We start from the raw sequence: 23,005 nt of genomic DNA, 5'->3' as shown, positions 1-23,005 counted from the left end.
ACATGCAGCTCATCTAGACAGAATGGAGTCAAAGGCTTTTCCTTTCATAAACTCTCATATTTCCACTTCCACCAACTTCCTCCTTTTCCTGCAGTATTGTATAAATTTCCATCTAATGTTGTTATTTCAATGATCACTGCTCTTCTGAAAGACTTGCTTGCACTCCTCCCATCACAGCAGGAGTGAAATATACTCTCGTCCCATTTCTCTTGAACTCTCTCTTGCATGAATTAGTTGGCACTCAGTCCTTTATGTATGCAACTGTCTTACCCTCTGTCTATGACGAATAGTTTTAAGTACAATGTGTTTAGCATCTTGATTGTGCCTGCCCCTTTAATTTTCTCTGGTTAGGGCAATTTTTTTTTCATCAGGCTGGGGGTTGTACTGTCTTTCGCACTGGCGATTTTGTCACCTCTTTTCCTTAGTGACTTATTCTTAAATGTCAGCAATGCAGTCTATATCAGTATTAAAAGTATATAAATAGCATGCAAGAAAATATTAAGGTTTAGTGTACTAATAAAACATTTCGCACAGGAATGGGCTATACGAGTTCTCTGGCATGACGACGAGAATTCGGCTCTGGAGTGGGGGCGGGGGGCGGGACTGAAGGAGCTGGCGTTCCAGACGTCCAAAATGGTTAGGTTAATCCCACGTTCAATGAATTATTTTCATTATTTTCCTTCTACCTTCAGACACTTTTTATTAACTTCATAATATATTTTTTCAAATGCAGGTGGTTAAAAAACAATCGTCATTAACCAATGAATCAATAGACATTCTTCGGAAGTTCACTAAAATTGTTTGGTAGCAACAAGATGACACAAAAAATGACATCAACACAGTGAAAGGATTCAAAGGATATATCTGAGTCAGAATGCTTCAATAGCTGAGCGTCGATGTGTAAATCCAGGGTAAAGACGAAAAAAGCAAAGGAAAGGGGCCGAAAATTTGCATAAGCAAAGAAAGACGAGTTTGAGAGGAAACACTGTAGCTAAAAACGACGAGGAAAGGATGAACCAAGACACAACTCTTTCTGACAGACTGGTCAGTGTGACACAGTCCAGTCAACTTACATTAAAAGTGACTAATGGTAAAAAAAAAAAAAAAAAAAAAAAGGCATAAGGCCATAAAATCTTTGACAGAGGACAGTTCAAGAACTTCTTCCTAAACGATTTATTTTTCAAATACAGGTTAATATTATCAGGCATGTACTTTTCTCACATCGACATATTTTGTATCACCAGCACTCAAATGAACAGTTAGGTGTAAGAGTCAAAATAAATAGAATCAGTAGTTTTACGAAACTTATACGAAAACAACAAAGCTAACTTCATCTAGTATGATTGAATACAGTATATATATATATATATATATATATATATATATATATATATATATATATATATATATATATATATATATATATATACACAAACAAAAGAGCTCGTGGGCCCTTCGGGCCCCTCGCACTTTCTCCTGCGGAGGGCTCTCGCGTTTATGTGCTGTTTTAGTGTAAAGTTGTCACTTGGATTTTTGGCAGCTAACCAATTGATCGTGTTATTTGCATCTTCGGGAATGGAACCCAAGTTGTCTGAACGCAAGTCCAAAATACTTTACTGTAGTTCTACCTGTGGGCAAAAAAATCTACGGAGATCCTATGCAGGGCGCCAGGAGCGGCGTTTTTTGGTCAAAATGTAATCGCTCATTAAGTATAGTAAAAGTCTTTCAATTGTGATGGGACCCAGTTTTTTTTTTTTCACTTCAGCGAATTTTTTGCAATTTGTGTGCCAATTTTGGTGCGATTTGAATGTGTAGTTTCGGCTACCCAAAATACACACACACACACACACACACACACAGACACACGGAAACTATTATAGTATATTATATATATATATATATATATATATATATATATATACACATTTCACAAACCCCTTCACCAGTATAGGTTTCACCTAACTTTAAAATCGTTTGGCGGTAAAATAAAAACAGAAATAAAGTAACGGGAATGGTGTGGTTAACCCTCTGGCTACTGTGAGTTGAAGGAAATTATTCATCATAAACTGGAACAAAATAATATGGAGAGATTGACATTTTCTGTGGCCTGAATTCCTCTCTAACATAGCATCACCAGAAATACGATGCTAAGTAGTCATTATGCAGCCAAAAAGTTATAATCAGTGAACGAAGCTGGTGTACTCACAATGCACAGCAAGCGTGACCTGGTGGTGCAGCACCGTGCCAGGCAAGGGGGGGCTGAAGGCTTTACACAGCAGAGGTACACCGTGGTCACCTGGCTGCGGCGTCAACACCACCGTGCTCTCTGTTACGTTCCCTCCAGACCACACCTGCACAGAGCATCAGAACATCAGCTTTACTAACAGGTAGTTTCATTCACAGAGAGCGGGTTCGAAAGTGATCATAGATATTGAGTACAATAAATAAATTGTAGAATTATCCATACGAATTCAAATGAATTACTGCAAATTATTAATGAAAGTGTTGGCAACATCTTTTCTCTCATCTATCTATCTATCTATACATATATATATATATATATATATATATATATATATATATATATATATAGGGACAATACAGTCAATGTATCTCTATCTACCAAGTGGCTTAGGCTGTCTAGTATATATATATATATATATATATATATATATATATATATAGAGAGAGAGAGAGAGAGAGAGAGAGAGAGAGAGAGAGAGAGAGAGAGAGAGAGAGAGAGAGAGAGAGAGAGAGAGAGAGAGAGAGAGAGAGAGATACAGAGATATATATATATATATATATATATATATATATATATATATATATATATATATATATATATATATATATATATCCCATTAGCGCCCAGTGCACTCAGTATAGGACGGAACTGGGCATTATTAAAATTTAATAAAGAAGGGAACCCCTAGGTAGGGACCTATGAGCTTCGCGAGCCAATAGGCGGAGGGCGGTACGCCTAGCTCCCTTACAGCAAAATCCTCACACAGGAACCCTGGGAGCCAATGGGATATATATATATATATAGATAGATATATATATATATATATATATATATATATATATATATATATATATATATATAGATAGATAGATAGATATATATAGATAGATAGATAGATAGATAGATATAGATAGATAGGTAGATAGAAAGGGCCATGGAGTAACGCAATGGCTACAATCACTCCACCCCCATTAACTCCAGCATACCCAGGCTGCAGTGTGTATCTTAAGTCTGGCATGTCAAGGGCGGGCATAGAGGAGGGAGGGAGGTGGACAAGCAAGCCCCAGTTACCCCACAGAGTTGTCAGAAGGGGATTGTGCGACGGTTTGCTCCCCACCTGGACCCCCCCCCCCCTCAGCTCCCATTTTGTCTACATATTTTGTGGCCTGGTGGCAAATTGGAGAAGAGATGGGACTTAACTAAAGAGGAGATTGCATCCATTACCAGTCTCTACAAGGTGCAGAAGCCCTCAAAGGAAATAGCAAGGATTGTTGGTGTCAGTGTATGATCTGTGAGCTTATGGACCAAACGATTTCGTGATGGCAAAGGGGTAGCAACATCTCACCATCAAGGACGTCCATGAAAGGTCCGTAAAACCTCACCTCGCACTTTAACTATCCTGAAACGTCAAGTGGAATCAAATCCACGTGTGACAGCACGTATGCTAAAGGAACTAAACCCCCGGCTGCTGGGAGAGATGTCAGTGAGGACAGTGCAGCGACGCTTACACAACGATCTCAAGTTTCGCAGCCACCGATCCGTCAAGAAACCACTCATCACCCTTACACAGAGGCAGTGTAGGGTCGTGTTTGCCAAGAAATATCGACAGTGGGATCCGACTAGATGGCAACACGTGCTATGGAGCGACGAGGCAACATTTACTGTGACTGGCAGCCAAAATGGCAACGTGTATCGGTGCCCAGGAAGTGACCCCCTAGACCCAAAGTATGCATGCAGTACAATAAAACACCCAGATTCATTAATGATATGAGGATGTTTTACATTATACAGTGTGTGTGACGTAGTAGTGCTTCCTACTAATCAAATGATGAACCAATATAACTACCTTGAGTTATTATGTGATTATTTACTCAGCTCCTTTGAAAAGTGCAAAGCTGAGGTGTTTCAACAGGATGGTGCCCCTTGCCATATGGCCAAATCTGTGAAACAGTGGCTCACTGACTGTGCTATAGAATTTATTGATGATTGGCCGGGAAACTCACCGGACCTCAGCCCGATAGAAAATCTCTGGGCTATCATAAAGCGGCATCTCCAGGGGAAGGACACCAGTAGCATCCCCAAGCTCGAGGCTGTCATTAGGGAGGAGTGGGCTAATTTAGACCCTGAAATCCACAGAAACCTTGCAGAACCAGTGCCTTCACGCTTACAGCAGTGCATCAAGAGGAGAGAGATGCCCATTGATTACTAGGTGAATGGTAAGTGTTGAATTTACTTTTTCATACATTCTTTAATCATGCCGCTTACCCTAACGCCCTACCAGGCATAAAGCAATGGCAGGCACTTGCGTATATATATATATATATATATATATATATATATATATATATGTGTGTGTGTGTGTGTGTGTGTGTGTCGGACTATGGGCATAGGCTTCACAGCCTGCTTCCAAGACCCAGTAGTCCTTCAACATACCATACACCTCTTCATGTCACCACTTCGGCTGTCTCATACAGGACTGGTGTATTGGTATTATCAGGGGTATTTTTATGACATGTTGGGAGGTCTTCTGATAGATCAGTAAAGTCTGATATTATGAAATTCAAATCCTTAAACTGTTCCCTGCCCCAGTGGGGATTTGAACCAGGGTCTTCTAGGACTGCAGGCCACCTCTCTACCGATTAAGCCACTGTGTGTGTGTCTCTCTCTCTACAGTATATATATATATATATATATATATATATATATATATATATATATATATATATATATATATATATATATATATATATATATATATATATATATATATATATATATATATATATATATATATATATATATATATATATATATATATATATATATATATATATCAGCAGCAGCAGTAGCCATAACTAGTCCACTGCTGAACAAAGGCCTCCCCCAACCTTTTCCACGAATTCCTTGACTGAGCCAATCTTTGCCACGTTTTCCCTGCAAATTTCTCTATTTCATCTCTCCATCTCCTGTCTGGCCTTTTTCTGCTACGCTTACATTCTCTTGGTGTCCAGTCGGTCAGCCTCTTGCTCCATTGGTTATCCCTTGTTCTTGCTATATGGCCTGCCCACCTCCATTTCTGTTCTTTTATAACTTCTGTAATAACTTTGACTTTAGTCTGCTCTCTCACCCAAGTTGATCTTTTCCTGTCTCTTAAAGATATTCCCAACATTGACCTTTCCATTGCTCTCTGAGAACGGATTAATTTATTTTCTATTGATTTTGTCAGTTTTCAGGTCTCACAACCATACGTCATAGCTGGAATTATACATTCGTTATATACTTTTCGTTTCATACAAATTGGCAAGCTACTTTTCATGATGTCTCTATGTTTACCAAAACCTTTCCATCCAACTGTAATGCGTCTTTTTATTTCGCTATCATGATCTTTCGTTAATTTTAGTATTTGTCCCAAGTAGTTGTACTCCTTAACTTCTTCAAGAATTTCATCGTTTATTCTGATGACTGTCTTTGGTGTTTGTGGATTAAAAATTATTTTTGTTTTACTTCGGTTCTTCTTCAGTCCTACTTTCAGACTTTCTCAGTTCAGGTCATTTAACATTTCTTGCAGTGCCTCCGCTGTTTCTGAGATTATGACAATGTCATCTGCAAATCTTAAATGGTTTAGCTTTTCTCCATCAATGTTCACGCCTTTGTTTTCCCAGTTTGACTTTCTGAAAATACTTTCTAGGCATGCTGTAAATAATTTTGGTGAAATTGTATCTCCCTGACGCACGCCCTTCTCAATCTTAATTTTTTCTGAGTCCTTATGTAATTTAACTGTTGCAGTTCCCTCTTTATATATGTTTTCGAGCTGGTTTACAATGTTCTCATTCACTCCTTGTTCTCGCAATGAATATATAATTGCTATGTGCTCCACTTAGTCGAAAGCCTTTTCTTAATCAACAAAACCTAAGTACAGTGGTTTATTATATTCTGTAGTTTTCTCAATTAGCTGGTTCATTGTATGTAGATGATCAATGGTCGAATACCCGCTTAGGAATCCTGCCTGTTCACGAGGTTGGTTTTCCTCCAAAATTGTTGTTTTTCTGTTCGTAAGGACTTTAGTGAAGAGTTTGTAAATGACTGATAATAATCTAATGGGTCGATAGTTACTAAGATCTTTTCAGTCACCTTTTTTGTAGAGTAAAATAACTATTGCATTACACCATGTTTTGTGAATTTTCTTCTTTTTCATACAGTGGGTAACTAAGTGAGCAAGCCGATTTTGTACTTCTACTCCGGCATCCAACAGTAAATCTGTTACTATTCCATCTTCTCCCGGAGCCTTCCCTCTTTTCATATTTTGAAGAGAAATATTTACTTCGTATGGTGTTACCTCAGGTATTTCACTTGTGTCAACTGAAAAGTTAGCTATTGGTACTACTGTCTTTGATGCATACAGTTCTTTGTAAAATTTTTCAACTCTCTTCACCATCTTATCTCTGCATTTAATGATTTCACTGTTTTTTTTTTTCTTTCTTTCAGTGATGTCATTTGTGGCTTTCCTAGTGCCATTTTACTTCGGACCTGTTTCAGACTTTTTCCATTTTTGATGGTTTCTCTGATCTGATCCATGTTTCTCTTTCATTTTTCTTCTCTTTGTCTTTTGTTGATAAGCTTATTTAATTCTGCTCGTTCTATTTCGTCTTTCTTTGTCTTTACTTTCATTTCCTTTCGTTTTTTCATAAGCTCGAGTGTCTTTTCTGAATACTTCTTGGCTTTGGTTGTATTAGGTTTTTATACTGCCTCTGCTGATTCTCTTAGCATTTTTGTTAGTCTGTCATTCAGCTCATCAGTGTCACATTCAGCATTACTTAGAGCCTGAAATCTGTTCCTTATTTCCAACTGAGAGGCTGCTTTGTTTTCATTTACTATTATTGGGCATATCTTTTTATCTTTAATCATCTTCTTTCTTTCATTTCTGAAATTGAATCTGGCTGTGCAACTCACCATTGTATGATCACTACCTATATTTACTTTGTTGATAACTGTGACATTTGTGATTGTGTTATTCTTATTTGCTATAATGAAGTCAATTTCATTCTTTGTTTCTCCATTTGGGCTTCTCCAGGTCCACTTTCTTCCTGTTCTTTTGTGGAAGAATGTGTTCATTAATCTCATGTTACACATTTCCGCAAAATTTACCAGCATTTCTCCTCTTTCATTCCTTTCTCCCACTCCAAATTTTCCCATACATGTTGCTCCATCTTTGTACCTCCCAACTTTTGCATTGAAGTCTCCCATGAGTATAATACCGTATATGTTGTCTTTTCTTCTTCCATAATCTGGGAGATGTCATCAGAGAATGTTTTTATTACTTCATCTAGGCTTTGAGAAGTTGGTGCATATACTTGTATGACTTTCATGGTATATTTTTTGCACAGTCTAATGACAACAAATGCTGCTCTGTCCGATACACTGCTGAATTTAACAATGTTGTCAGCAAGATTTCTGTTAATTAGAAATCCTACACCACTAACTCTTTCATTTTCCTTTCCTCTATAACGGGGGTCTCCAAACTTTTCAATGTAAGGGCCACATTATATATTTCCCACATTTATGCGGGCCAAAGGAAAAAAAATGAAAGAAAAAAAAAATCAGTGCCAGTAATTTAATTTCCTCAAATATTAGAGTATAAACATGGAAAAATTAAAACATATCTTGTTGGAAAAAATCAGGGTAAACTAAATAGATTCCTGCCTTTAGTTTTATGCAACCAAATTAGTGTGACGAATGATACTGTCGTTTTGACTTCAAAATTTCATTGAAATCAGGTTCCAGATTAGATGAGCCAATTGTAAGAATTGATTTCAAATGATCATCAGACAAATTTGCTCGATAGTTAGATTTCACATACTTCATTTTGGAAAATGTTTGTTCACACAAGTATGTTGTACCAAAAATGGACACAAAACTACAAGCAAACTTTATCAAATTTGGAAACTGATCTGGCTGCAGGCATTTATAAAACTCAATCAGATTTCCTTCTCTATACTTATCTTTCAGTCTGTCATCTGCCTGAGATCAATAATTTCCATTTGAAATTGAGTTGGAAGATTTTCAACATTGCAGTCAAATGGATTATGAAAGAGCCTGATTTCATTTGCTTTGGCATCAAGGTCAGCAAATCGCTCCTGAAACTGTTTTTTCAAATCTGAAATTATTTCATTTGCAAATGAAGAAGGAAATTCATCTTTACTTTCTGCATGAAATTTTTCACAACATGGAAAATGAGCAAAATTTTAACTTTCACCTGGCCTTCAAGTAGCGCAAGTTTTGCTCTGAATGCCTTGACATGAACAAAGTAGTCACTGATCAAATTTGTTTTGCCTTGCAACTTCAGATTCAATTGATTCATATGACCCGTCATATCTGCAAAAAATGCCAATTTCCAAATCCATTCACATTCTGATAATAATGGCTGAGGTTTATTTTTCTCTGTGAGAAATAAATCAATTTCTAATCTGAGCTCAAAGAAATGCAGCAAAACCTTTCCACAACTAAGCCATCTAACTGCTGTATAATAAGGCAAGTCAACAAACTCAGCATCACTTTCTTTCAAGAAATCACGGAACTGGCGATGGTTGAGTGCATGAGATCTAATGAAATTAACCACAGAAACAACAGGTTTCATGACACAAGACATATCAACATACTTTAGGCACAATGCTTGTTGATGGATAAGGCAATGCAGAAAAATGGGTTTTGAGAATCCTCCAACCTCACAAGCTGTTGTAATTTGCCCAACCAAACCCTTCTTTGTCCCAGACATATTCTTTCCTCCATCAATTGTCACACACTGCACTTGTTTCCATTCCAGGTTATATTCTGTCATAGTCTTACTTACTTCATTGAAAATGTCCTCTCCAGTTGTTGTGGTGTGCATGCTGTGAACTGATGCTAATTCTTGGGTCACATTAAATTCACTATCAACACCACGAATGAATACTAAGAGCTGAGAGGTATCACACACATCAGTTGATTCATCCAACGCAAGAGAATACGAACAAAATCTTTTGTTTTTTCCTTTATTTGCCGAATTATGTCGCCTCCTAAATCTTCAATTCTACGAGCAACAGTATTTGACCCAAGACTTATCATTTTGAAGAGGTTTACTTTTTCTGGACATACTCTCCTGCTGCTTCCACTATACACTCTTTTATGATACTACCATCAGTGAAAGGTTTTCCTTTTGTGGCCAACACATAGGCAACTTTGTAACTGGCTCTAGTTGAAGTTTCATTTTCAGATTTTTTCTTACTGAAAACAGCTTGTTGAGAATGCAGACTGTGCTGAAATGATTCAAACTTTTTAGTGCGTTCTGCTCCTGTGATGTGAGAATAACTTGAGCCATGTTTAGATTCATAGTGCCGACGAATATTGTATTCCTTCAGAACAGCAACACTGTCTCTACATATGAGGCATAAAGCTTTATCATTTGCTTTCACAAAAAAGTACTTTATCTTCCATTCGTCATTGAACTGACGACACTCACTGTCCACTTTTCTTTTCTTTCCCTTTTCCATATCTGAAAATAGAAAAGAAATAATATCAACAAAAAATAACAGCAAAAATATTCCCACAACGCATTCAGCAACACTACGCTTACTCTTCTCTAACCACACACCACGCAGTCCATGACAACACTGCCTGCAACACGTCATCAGCGATCAAACCCTATCAACACCTCAGTTCACTCACCCCCACGCTTTCTCTCACACAACCACACAGAATACAGCGAAGCCCCACTCGCCCTCCATCCCCACAATATACAGTTATACACAACTGATTGGTTGTAATGTTCAGCACATACCTACCAGAACTAGTATCTGTGCGTCACACTATCGAGAGAGAGGGAAACTGACTCGGGCTGAGCGCCACCAGTCAGCAGCCCCAGCTTTGAATAATTCAGCGATGCCAGTCGTGCGATAATTATATTTTCAAGGCCACCACACAGGGATTTGTTTGGCGGGCCGGATGAAATTATGTGGCGGGCCGGATGTGGCCCGCGGGCCATAGTTTGGAGAGCCCTGCTCTATAATAAAATAGGTGTTTGCTGTCTTCGAGCTGAATTACTTTTTTTTCTTTTCTGCGGATCTCACTCAAACTTACAATATCCCAACTAATGTTTTCCAGTTCAGTTATCAGGTTATCAAGTTTGTAATCTGTGAGGCTTCTTACATTGTATGCATAGAACTTCATCGATTTCAGTTTGTTTAACATCCAAGAATATAATTTTCCATCTCAGTGCCTACTCACTTTCGGTGGCACACTGCCCGTAAGCACAGGAGGCAGTGCAGTTGGACCTTTAATAGACGATGATCCAACAGGAACGCCCGTCAATTCATTTGCAATAGAACTCATGTTTGGTTGGGAGAATTGTGGCAAATAATCTCACCTCCCTGCCACATAGTTTCTGGTGAGATGTAATTTTGGTGCCACCTTATTCGTTATCTTCGGTGGAGCCCTATATATCTATAGGGGGTCCCATGGTCCGCGCCGTCTAAGACGATACCTCGTATATCTACAAGGCCTTCCCCTATCTGCCACCTGGGGATGCGCCAGGTAGCAGTGGGATCCTGGCCTCTGGATATATATATATATATATATATATATATATATATATATATATATATATATATATATATATATATATATATATATATATATATATATCCATCATCCAATCCTACGTTGCCCAATGAGGAGCGTAGGAGCCCGAGGCTAGGCAGTTGGTCCTGACATTAAGGATGAGAGTGACCAACCTCACTCATCCCTGAGTGGTATTACGTGAGCAATACACCCCAACCATCCCTTGGATATAAACCTTCACCGGCTCAATCCGACTGGAGCAAAATAATTACCCACTAAACCACAGGCGCCAAAATTTGGTTATGTGGTCAACATCCAGCATAGTAAATAGTTTCCTGGTGTACAGGAAACCATTTGGCTTGTCACTCAGTGTAGAGTCACCCATAGGCAGAAGAAAGAGGAAAGAATGAAGGAATGAAAGACAGAAGAGGGAGTGAAAAGTCATCCGTAGGCAGAAGGACGAGGAAAGAATGAAGGAAAGAAAGGTAGAAGAAGATGGAAGGAAAGAAGGATGGAGGAGAACAGGACAGACACCCGAGAGCAGCACTACATTGAGTGAGTGGATGGTGAGCGCCCTCACCTGCCACAAATATATATATATATATATATATATATATATATATATATATATATATATATATATATATATATATATATAGATAGATATATATATATATATACATATATATATATATATATATATATATATATATATATAAAGAGAGAGAGAGAGAGAGAGAGAGATACGCATATAATGGACTGTTGTCTATATCTTTGTCCATCCACTCTTAGACTCGTGGACGTATCTTGATGCAGCTTTGCAAGAACACTCCCAAGGCCATAAATTATGCATAAGCTTTTTCGGTTCAATCAGTTCTGAAAAATAATGTACTTGCAAAATAATTCGAATATTACTATCATTTATTGTACCTACCTCTCAACAGATTGTTTTCTGTAACGAAGCCAAGTCCAGTTTCTTCGAGCTTTACCACATACTAGTTCATTAATACATATTAAGTTTTTTAACTAAGGGTGACAAACCAAACGGGCGTAGATCGCCATAGGCAGCCATTACGCAAGTACACATTAAAAAACATGTTTAGGGGCAGTGTTGCGCACTTCTAGTAACCACCTTTTAAACTCCATGGATATTGTCCATTTCCCCGAAGTTAGCCGCCGTCAGATCGTTACCTACTGTAACGATAAGGACCTCTGGACCTCACCTCACTTTTTCCCTTTTCTGCCCACAGGGGCTATCCTTTCCACATTGTACAGTGTTTCACCCATTTACATTCCTTCTGCATATAGAAATCATTGCAACCTACTCAAAGGTTAGCAGATGGTAATGTATATAACGAGGGATTTTGTGAAACAAAACGTTTGACACAATAACGAAATCTGACAGAATTCTGTGTTACTGAGAATACTACATCCTTGACAGGAAGTGTTGGAAGATTGACGCCCCTTAATTGGCCAGATGTTTATTTTCTTGAGTTTATTATTCACCAGACAGATAGTCCCATGATGCAAGAGGTCATTGTTCATGACTTCATGTTGTTATATATATATATATATATATATATATATATATATATATATATATATATATATATATATATATACCTAGGCTGCTTCCCCCAAGGAAAGGGAGGTAGCCGAGACAGGACGACTCACTCTCCATTTACTCATCCATTCAAACACATTTATTCGCATCTTAGCCCCAAAGGGGAGAACGGACAGATCCTCACCGCACCACACCGCACAAGGGTCAACTGCACAATGCAATCAGTGACATCCGCAGCAGGGCCCGACAGCAGAACTGGTTTACCCCTGCCACATCATAATACAGCCATCCCCTTACCCGCACCTGACCTGACTAGCTGATCAGACCAAATGCGGGAGAATATCCCCTCAGGGCTGCGTCATCACTTATTCATTCACAATTTCTCTCCATTTATTTCTGTCACGCACAGCCACTCATCCTTGCTCAACAGACATATATATATATATATATATATATATATATATATATATATATATATATATATATATATATCATTTCCTGTGGCACCCCACGGGATGCATAGGGCCTCAATGAACTCTCTCCACCAGTATTTGTCTCTTGCCATCTCCTTCAGGTCCCACCAACACTCCTCTCCTGCTTCTTTTTTTATTGTCCTCAACCAGGTTTCCCTCGGCTTACCTCTACCTCTTCTTCCTCTAGCAATCCACTCTGGCACATCCTGTATTAAACAACCTTCTTTTCTGTATATGTGCCCCAGCCACTTCCAGCGAGACAGTCTCACATATTCATTAACTGGTTCCACTCTCGTAATATCCCTTACTCTTGCATTTGTAACTCTGTCTTGCCACTTTACCCCAAGAATCCTTCTCAGTATTTTATTCTCAAATCCTGATACTTTCTGATCTGTTGCAATTGTACTGTACATCCTGTATTAAACAATCTTCTTTTCTGTATATGTGCCCCAGCCACTTCCAGCGAGACAGTCTCACATATTCATTAACTGGTTCCACTCTCGTAATATCCCTTACTCTTGCATTTGTAACTCTGTCTTGCCACTTTACCCCAAGAATCCTTCTCAGTATTTTATTCTCAAATCCTAATACTTTCTGATCTGTTGCAATTGTACTGTACCATGACTCATGCCCGTAAATTAAAATGGGTCTAACCATGGACTTGTAAATTTTCACTTTAGTATGTACCGAAAGCATATTATTATTCCAAACAGATTTCAACATTCCAACAGCTCGCCAAGTCTGTCTAATCCTCTCCTCAATTTCATTGTTTAATGATCCATTAGATGATACAATCGTTCCCAGATATTTAAAGTTTTCTACATTCTTCACCACATTATTCCCAATTACACAATCGATTTGGTTCTCCACGTTCATATTAATAATTTCATCCACAATTTATTACCAATTCCACTTTTTCTCCTTCCTCCACCAGACAATCGAGCACCCTCTGCATCTCGTAAATACTTCCCCAAATCAGTACAATATCATCAGCATAGTCCAAATCCATCAGCCTCTTATTTTCTTTACAGTTAATTCTTGCACCTGTTCTCCTTACAACCTTTTTCATAACATAATCCATAACCAAAACAAACAACAATGGCGAAAGAACTCCTTGAATCACTCCTGACCTAACTTGAAATGGATCACTCAAAGAACCACCCACCAGTACCTTACAAAAAGTACCTTCATGCAGGCTTCTAATAATATTTACACTCTTTTCTGGTATACCATAGAATCTCATAATTTTCAACATAGCACCACGTGAAACACTATCAAACGCCTTTTCAAAATCCACAAAACACAAGCTAAGTTGCATTTTCATCTTATTAGCTTGTTGCATTAGATGCCTTACAATAAAAATCTGATCATTACAACCTCGACCCTTTCTATATCCCGCTTGTTCTTCTCTTAAAATTTTATCAATTACTAGCTCTATTCTGTTCAACAAGATTTTGGAAAAGACTTTTGCAACTACAGGTGTCAAAGTTATCCTCCTCCAATTGCCACACACACTTAAATCTCCCTTTTTTTGGTATTTTTATAATCACTCCATTTTTCCACTCTTCTGGAATTCCACCATTATCCCAAGCCACATTAAAAAGTTTCAAAAGCGCATTCATCAACTCGTCATTTTCCACCTTAAGCGTTTCAGGGAATATTCCATCCTCACCTGGGGCCATAAAATTCTTTAACTCCTTTATAGATTTTGCTACCTCTTCCAAAGTTATATCCCCTGTTTCTATCTGCAAATCTCTCTCGGCTGGCAAAATGTCCTCTTCAGCTGGGATTGGTCTGTTTAGAACGGATTCAAAGTGCTCTTTCCACCTTCCTTTTGTATCCAAATCTTTAGTCATCAAATTTCCATTTCTATCTCGTACAGATATTTCCTTCCTTCTCTTTTCAGTCCCAGTTAACTCCTTTATGGCCTGATACGCTGCTCTGACCGTCATTTTTACTTAATTTGATTTCTGTCTCTGTCGCCTTTTCATCATATCCTCTTATCGCGTCTAACGAGTCTTTTTACTTCAGAATGTAAACTCCAATACTTTGCTCTAAGTACTTCAACTACCTGACCATCAACATGTTGTTCTTCACTTCTTAACTTAGCCTCTTTCCTTTTCTGAATTACATTCCATGTTTCATCTGACATCCACTTTTTCCTTCTCGCTTTTCCCTTTTTCTTAATAGTAACCTTAGCACTCTCATGCAAAACCTCTTTTACCTCTCTCCCCATTTGATTAATATCATTGTCTTCAGATTCCATCAAAGTCTGCAGGACTAGAGAGAGAGAGAGAGAGAGAGAGAGAGAGAGAGAGAGCCTGTGTGGTAGTGTGCGTTTTTGTACATGGGATAACAAGGTTTCATGCCCTGCCAGGGAAAAAAAACTTTGGGAGCGTTCTTCCGGCCATAAGGGATGCTGTGGCTATATCAGTGTCACATACTGTAAAGTATGCTTGCACCCAGTTGGCTTCCCCGGACCGATTACACCTGGTTCACAGACTACACATACATCAAAGGCACTCCAATATTGCAGTCACACTTACAAGCACTACTAACCCTACATAGAATCACTGCCAGATAGCCTAAGCCACCTGGTAGAGATACATGGACAATATTGTCCCCACTTCGGTAGGGATAAGCCGGTCCCGCAGTGGACACTCAAATGGCTGGTGATGATATACGAGTATCTCTCTCTCTCTCTCTCTCTCTCTCTCTCTCTCTCTCTCTCTCTCTCTCTCTCTCTATATATATATATATATATATATATATATATATATATATATTGTTACGAAACAGAGAAAGATAATGTACACTTTAAGTGAGAATACGAAGAGTCACTACTGTCCCGTAAAGTTCCAGGTTCAAAACAAAAGAGTTAGGTAAAATTACAAGTTAAAGTTTAATGCTTAAATTAACAACAAAACATTCAGGACTCATAAGGATAATGTAATGGCAAATAAACAGGTTAAATATATGGTTAACTGCAATAGCCTCTATTAACACGAAATTAGCAAGAGTAAATTTATCTAAGTCAGCCCTGATAAATTGAGATACCAGATAATACTCAGTGAATGCCAGATAAATAATTACAGATACAAACTATTATCAAAAATGACTGACATAAAGATCCATACATGAATTACAAAAACTTCACTAAGCCTACAAATTAAACTTATGCTATACAGTACAAGAAAAAAATGCAACAACAGTTATACTCAAATTACACACAGCTGCTAGATGGTTGGAGATTTCTTGAGCACTCACAATAATAATATCTGTACAGGGGAGGACAGAGATGTGAACAAAATGAGGAGCAGATCTAAGTGGCAATGATGCAGAGACTGAGCTCATTATATAGGGGCCAGGAGAGCTTGATACAACTTGTAATAAGGACGCGCAAATGAAGCGATGGGGACAGAGAGCTGAAAATCCCGCAAAGTATAACAGAGATGTCGACTTACTCTACTATAACGGTAGAAGGGGGGAACTGAGGCAGAACACGCTCGTGATCAAACATGCAGCAACTGTGCGTTAAAATTACACAAAGGATGATGAAATCATAGGCTATGTAACACCTCCCCACAAAGAAAAAGAAATTTACAAAGGAAATTTCTTATTACTCTAAAACAATCTGTCTAAAGTCTAGATAAGCAATCTGCAATAACATTCTCTTTCCCTTGACATGTTGTATGTCTAATGAATACTCCTGAAGAAGTAGACTCCATCTTGTCAATCTCTGATTTTTATCTTTAAACTTACTAAGGAATTTCAGTGGGTTGTGATCGGTATAAATGACTATGGGGTCAAAACCAGAACACAAATAAAATGAAAAATGCTGTAAACCCAAAATCAAGGCCAAAAGCTCTTTCTCAATAGTTGAGTAGTTCTTTTGAGGTGGAGTGAACTTCTTACTGTAATAAGATACAGGGTGCTCAACACTCTGATCATCCTCTTGCAGCAAAACAGCCCCAGCTCCTGTATCACTTGCATCAACAGCCATCTTAAAAGGCTTAGCAAAATTTGGAGTAGCGAGCACTGGCTGACTTAATAAAATAGCTTTAAGTTTGTTGAAAGAGGATTCACAGTTATCGGTCCAGACAAATTTAACTCCCTTTTTCAGTAGGTCTGTAAGTGGTGATACAAGAATTGAAAAGTTAAGAACAAATCTCCTGTAATAACCTACCATTCCCAAAATCTTTGTAGCTCTTTCCTAGTTTTAGGTCTGGGAAGATCACTTATAACCTGAACCTTAGCTCCTGGTGGTGCAACATGTCCATCACCAATTACATACCCAAGGTACTGAACTTTAGCTTGACCAAACTCACACTTTGATAAATTAGCTACAAGATTAGCATGAACCAAACGGTCAAGAAATTTACTGACATGGCATAGGTGATCTTTCCAGTTGTCACTGAAGATTAATACATCATCAATATAAACAACACACCCTGCCAAACCCTCTGTTACAACATTCATGAGCTGAAATGTGGCTGGTGCATTTTTCACACCATATGGCATTACCGAACATGCAAAAGCCTTTCCTAGTGTTACAAAACATGAGATCTCCCTAGCACGTTCAGTCATAGGTACTTGCCAGTATCCCTTTAACAAATCAAACTTACTTATGTACCTAGCCTTTCCGATCTTGTCTATGCAATCTTCCACGCGAGGGAGAGGGTAAGTGTCTGTTTTAGTTATCTGATTAACACGTCTGTAGTCAATGCAAAGCCTCTGTGACCCACCTGGCTTAGGGACTAGAGTGACAGGAGAACTCCACTCGCTCTGACAGGGCTCAATCATCTTGTGGTCCAACAGGTAGCCAAGCTCCTTCTGGATGAGAGGAACTTTCACTGGGTTCACACGGTAAGGAGGCAGTTTAATTGGCTTTGTGTCTCCAACATCGACATCATGCATCAACACAGTGGTTCTTCCTGGAGTAGCACGGAACACTTGCGGAAACTCCTGCAGTAATGCCGAAAACTCCTGCCTTTCCTTGGGAGGTAGATGAGAAAGCTTAGTCTGGAGATCATTCATGATATCAGGATTCTTCCCCAAACTATCACTCAGGCTCATACTGCATGGGAGAGCTTCACTTGCAGACTCGGGTGGAACAGCTACAGTGCAGACTGGATTATTTTCGTCCCGCCTGTGATATAATCTTAGCATGTTGATGTGACATAGTTGCTTGTTCTTTCTACGATCTGGTGTGGCGATGACATAGTTGACATCACTGAGTTTCTTCTCCACGAAATAAGGGCCACTAAACTTGGCTTGAAGAGGTTGCCCATGAACTGGTAGCAGAATCAAAACCTGATCTCCTGGCTGAAAGTGGCGTAACCTGGACTTCTTGTCATACCAAGTCTTCATCTTCTCCTGAGCAGCTCCTAAATTCTCTCTCGCCAGCTGTAAAGCAGTGGACAGCCGTTCTTTGAACTTCATCACATACTCCAGCAGGTTGACGTCATCTTCCTCCGACAGCCAGCATTCCTTGAGTAACTTAAGGGGTCCTCTTACTTCATGGCCAAACAGTAGTTCAAAAGGTGAGAAGCCCAGTGATTCATTTGGAGATTCTCTCGCAGCAAACACAACGAATGGAAGACCTTTATCCCAGTCTTTCTGATGTTCCAAACAGTATTTCTTGAGCATCGATTTGAGTGTTTGATGATATCTCTCCAACGCTCCTTGGGTCTGGGGATGGTAAGCTGAAGACGTGATCTGGGTGATGCCCAACTCTTTCAGAGACTGCTTGAAAACATTTGACATGAAATTACTTCCTCGGTCTGACTGTACCTCCTTGGGCAGACCAAACTTTGTGAAGAACCCTAGCATTTCCTTAACCACGTTCTTTGCTGAGATATTTTTAAGTGGAATGGCTTCAGGATAACGAGTAGCCATATCAATCAGGGTCAACACATAAGAAAATCCTGATGAAGTCTTAGGAAGAGGGCCCACAATATCCACCAACACACGGGTGAAAGGCGCCTCAAAAGGAGGAATGGGAACTAGAGGTGCAACCTTTTCAGTCTGATTACACTTCCCCACAACTTGACAGGTGTGACAAGACTTACAATACCAGGAAACATCCCTGAAGATACCTGGCCAGTAGAAGTGTTTCAAAATGCGTGCCACAGTCTTCCTCACTCCAAGGTGTCCTGCCAAACTGGAATCATGAGCCACTCTAATGATATCCTGCCTACAAACACGAGGGATGACAACTTGATGTACAACCTCCCATTCACAGTCGGCTGATGCTGTTGGGGGTCTCCACTTCCTCATAAGTACTCCTGACTTTACATAATAACAAGTAGAAGCACCGGCTGACTCTTCTTCACTGTAAGCAGAGTTAGCTAGACCTTTCAACTCAGGGTCAGCAACCTGCAACTCAACCAACTCTTGACGAGACAAATTATCAACACTACGGGGTACTGCCTCATCTGGTGAATGGTCCAAATTAGCAAGAAAAGTGTCAGCTAGGATAACATCATCATCATCATCCTCCTCTAAATCACCAGTAACTTTAGACTTAGCCCTAGTGACAGCACATGCAGGGAACACATCAGGGACATCACAATCCTGGGCCGCAGCCACTGGCTCACTAGACAACTGAGGAGCTGGACACACTTGACTTCCACCAATATCATTTCCAAGTAAGAAAGTTACACCTGACATTGGGAGTGTCTCAACCAACCCAACCATAACGGAACCATTAACAAAACCAGACTCTAAATTCACTCTGCACAGAGGGACAGAGAAGTAATTATTCCCTACACCTTGTAAGATTACAGTTTCATCAGAGGAATTAACATTAGAGCCTAGAACACTGGTCAGCATAAGGAATTGGCAAGCACCTGTATCACGATATATTTTAACTGATTTCCTGTCATTACTGTCCAGAGGACTGACAAAACCATCAGACAGGAAATTAGCACATGAACTCTTGAGAGTGTCACCCACGTTACTGCTCAAAAGAGGAGCTCCATCATGAGAATTTAAGTTACCCTCAAAGCAGGTTCAGTTAACTCAGTTAAAGAATTCTGGGAACTCTCAAGAGTGGACACTAGACCAATTGACTGAATATTTAAAGACTCCTTTTTGTTCACATCACGCTGTCTCCTGAAACATCTCTCCATAGTATGACCAAGCTTACTACAATAAGTACATTTACTTTTCTGAAATCTAGAGGTGAAGCTGGTATTTACTTCCTGAGAAACATCATCCTTATTCTCTTTCCTGTTACCTGTACTCTGAGTAGAGGCAACGTACTTACTCTCAGCTTTCCCTTTTTCTCTAGAATATCTCTTGTGAGTGAGAACATATTCATCAGCTAAAACTGCAGCATCAGACAAATTATCTATTCTTCTCTCATCAAGATATAGGCTTACATCTTTATAAATACACCTCTTGAAATCCTCCAGCAAAATCATCTGCTTAAATTTACCAAAATCAGAATCCACATTCTTAGAATTTAACCACTGCTCTAACAGATCTTCTTTGATTTTTGCATACTCAACATGGGATTGCTTATCTTGCTTGTAAGTTGTCCTAAATTTTACTCTATAGGCTTCAGGAACAAGCTCATATTCCTTAAGAATCAAGCTCTTAACTACATCATAATTATCAGACTGATCCTGAGGCAAAGATGCATAAGTTACTTGAGCTTTACCGGTGAGAACAGTTTGAAGGAGTACTGGCCAATTCTGTTTGGGCCAATTAAAACCTGTAGCTACCCTCTCAAACAACTGAAAATACTTTGTTAAATCAGATTCATTAAAAGGAGGGACAAGTTTAACATTTTTAGCCACATCAAAATCATCAGAGCTAGATGATCCAGTTCCACCTTGTTTCATGCGATACTCATGGTCTGCCTGAATCCTAGCAAGTTCAACTTGTGCCTGAGCCTGTATCTGTGTCTCTTGAATCCGAACCTGAGATTCCGCCTCCTTAGCCTGAGACTCAGCCTCCTTAGCACGTGCTTGAAATTCAGCCTCCTGAATACGAGCCTGACACTCCGCCTGCTTAGCATTTGCCTGAAATTCAGCTTCTTTAGCACGAGCCTCCTGCAGAGCTAGCTGTAACTTAGCTAATTCAATCTGCGTTTGCTCATTTGGAGGAGTTACATTAAACAAGCTTTTATTAATCATGCCAACAATTTGATCCTTAGAATGATGAGAGTGAACTGCAATTCCCAATTGTTGAGCAACAAGCTTAAGTTCATTCTTTGTTCTGTTTTCTATATCACACACTGTTTGCACATTTGACAAAAATCTTTGGCTTCATCAAGTGTAGAAATAGTAGCCATCATGAATATATCACAGTCACAAAATATCAAACAATATCCTTATGATAATATCCTGAATATCCTGATATGAGGTCGCCAAATTTATGTTACGAAACAGAGAAAGATAATGTACACTTTAAGTGAGAATACGAAGAGTCACTACTGTCCCGTAAAGTTCCAGGTTCAAAACAAAAGAGTTAGGTAAAATTACAAGTTAAAGTTTAATGCTTAAATTAACAACAAAACATTCAGGCCTCATAAGGATAATGTAATGGCAAATAAACAGGTTAAATATATGGTTAACTGCAATAGCCTCTATTAACACGAAATTAGCAAGAGTAAATTTATCTAAGTCAGCCCTGATAAAATGAGATACCAGATAATACTCAGTGAATGCCAGATAAATAATTACAGATACAAACCATTATCAAAAATGACTGACATAAAGATCCATACATGAATTACAAAAACTTCACTAAGCCTACAAATTAAACTTATGCTATACAGTACAAGAAAAAAAATGCAACAACAGTTATACTCAAATTACACACAGCTGCTAGATGGTTGGAGATTTCTTGAGCACTCACAATAATAATATCTGTACAGGGGAGGACAGAGATGTGAACAAAATGAGGAGCAGATCTAAGTGGCAATGATGCAGAGACTGAGCTCATTATATAGGGGCCAGGAGAGCTTGATACAACTTGTAATAAGGACGCGCAAATGAAGCGATGGGGACAGAGAGCTGAAAATCCCGCAAAGTATAACAGAGATGTCGACTTACTCTACTATAACGGTAGAAGGGGGGAACTGAGGCAGAACACGCTCGTGATCAAACATGCAGCAACTGTGCGTTAAAATTACACAAAGGATGATGAAATCATAGGCTATGTAACAATATAATATATATATATATATATATATATATATATATATATATATATATATATATATATAAACAGATTGAAATTGCGTACATTATTGTTTTACCTGTGGAATGGAATGATCAAAGTAGTTAAGTATGAAAAAAAAAAAAAAAACAGTTTTTGATAATGTTACACATGGTTGCCAAGCTTAGGCCTACCCGTGGTAGATGTGTCCGTCACTGTTATTTAAGCCTAAGGAAAAATGCAAAACTTCACTGAGTGGTGTATTGACTAATTTCACAGTTGAACCTTAGTGGTCTACCGACAAACACACATTACAGTCGCCAGTTTCGTCAGTTATCGGGGCAACCTGTATGTGTCGTCAAACTATCACTCCCCATTTTCTTAAACTGGTGGTACCAGGTTCATCTACTGACGGTGCCATTCTCTGATATGGAGCGGTTTTCTTCAAACTCGAGTAGTATCTCGACAAAACCGGCATTATATATTCTAAGTTCCTGGATACTTGTATTATGCAGAACCGTGTTAAAGAATATATAATTAGATCAATCAATATATACCGTAAATACAGTAATGTTGCCATAGTATAAAACCATAAGCATAAAGAAATTTTCTGGTAGAGATTTAAATCCACATTAACCAATATCCCATTCACTGGTTATTGGGATGGACCTTTGCCTTTAGGCGACCAACGGTTAGGCTGAACTCGTGGTAATTTTTGTTCTGGAAAGATTCAGTGTATTACGAGTAAATCAGTTCAAAACGTGAAAAGGTGAACATGAAGAAAAGAAGCGTGGAAGACAACCTAAGTCACCCATCCGGTTCCACATTTACACATTATATGTATAGACAGTAGAACTCTAATGCTTTGAAAATCTTGTTGGGGGTTTGGTAAAGACAAACTTTACTATGTCAGCTGTTGCTGTCTTTGCAATGAGCATGGCAGTTGCATGAATCCAGTGA

At 38.7% G+C, this 23,005-nt stretch overlaps 1 pseudogene; it reads right to left on the bottom strand.

Annotated features, from left to right (window-relative positions):
• Positions 1-2,180: 2,180 nt before the first annotated feature.
• Positions 2,181-23,005, bottom strand: part of LOC145406406 (uncharacterized) — a 466,334-nt pseudogene continuing 445,509 nt past the window's right edge.

The sequence above is a fragment of the Coenobita brevimanus genome, chromosome 70, assembly GCF_032717465.1.
Source record: "Coenobita brevimanus isolate Jiangsu-jjx chromosome 70, ASM3271746v2, whole genome shotgun sequence".
Lineage (NCBI taxonomy): Eukaryota > Metazoa > Arthropoda > Malacostraca > Decapoda > Coenobitidae > Coenobita > Coenobita brevimanus.
The sequence above is the reverse complement of the archived record's forward strand: the minus strand, read 5'-3'. Positions and strand labels throughout refer to the sequence as shown.